This window comes from Corvus brachyrhynchos, unplaced genomic scaffold (assembly GCF_000691975.1).
Source record: "Corvus brachyrhynchos isolate BGI_N302 unplaced genomic scaffold, ASM69197v1 scaffold115, whole genome shotgun sequence".
Classification (NCBI taxonomy): Eukaryota; Metazoa; Chordata; class Aves; order Passeriformes; family Corvidae; genus Corvus; species Corvus brachyrhynchos.
In genome coordinates, this window is record NW_008239553.1 from 19,389,302 (window position 1) to 19,390,173 (window position 872).

The 872-nt window shown below is 43.1% G+C and overlaps 1 protein-coding gene across 10 annotated transcripts in view; it reads left to right on the plus strand.

Moving 5' to 3' along the window:
• Positions 1-872, plus strand: part of NUBPL (nucleotide binding protein like) — an 88,167-nt gene that overhangs the window by 8,789 nt on the left and 78,506 nt on the right. The window lies entirely within an intron of this gene.

Here is an 872-nt window from a genome sequence, read left to right on the forward strand (position 1 = left end):
GTGTCCCCCCCCCCCCCCACCTCCGTTTGCTTTTTTTTTTGATTCAGAGCCAGGGAAAGCAAGCAGGGCAGCCTCTTATGCCTTCCTAGAATATTAGTTTTTTTGGTACCCTGGGTTATCTGTTGTAGATGGACTAGTTAAGAAATATATAAGCTCTTGGGCCTGTACCAAGGCCTATAAATCTATACAGTGTTCTTTTTGTGTTAAGAAATAACTTAAAGTTTTACCCTTGTGTCCTACTGTTAATTGCTTGCTTAGTTTGACAGCTGATTCTTTTCATTCTTTTGATGTACCAGCAGTCAGTTGTGCTCCCCTAGGAGCACTTGGGAAGAATTTTTGGGTTTTGTGCCAGGACGATTCATATTCAGACTAGAATGACTATTTATGAAAGCTGCCTGGCCAGAGACAATTTATTATAGTAGAAACAAGTTGAATTAATAGATGGCAGCAATAATAGGGTAGGGATTGCTTGTTTATGAACAGAGTATTTTAGTGAGCAAACACCAGCTGTGCATGACTAAGGATGGCACAAATCCAGTTGGGAGGCTGTATGCTTGTGCTGTCACTATGAGGCAAGCTCCCCAGTCAGATTTCCTTTGGCTCGCCTTTTCGTTCTGGAAGATTTACATTTTCACTATAGGATGAAATGTTTTTTTGTGTTGTGAAGGACAGAGGAGCAAGAAGTAAAACCATATGGACCAAGTTAGCATGTAAGCATAAGCAAGTGGCTTCTGCCTGCAGTAGTGGGGACACGTGGTGAAAGGCAGCAGTTTTCAGTATTCGAACCTAGCCCTGCACGAGGGGGTTACTGGGTCATGGAGACCAGGACCAAAACGTGAAATGCATGGAGGGTGATTTTTATGCGGTCCCTG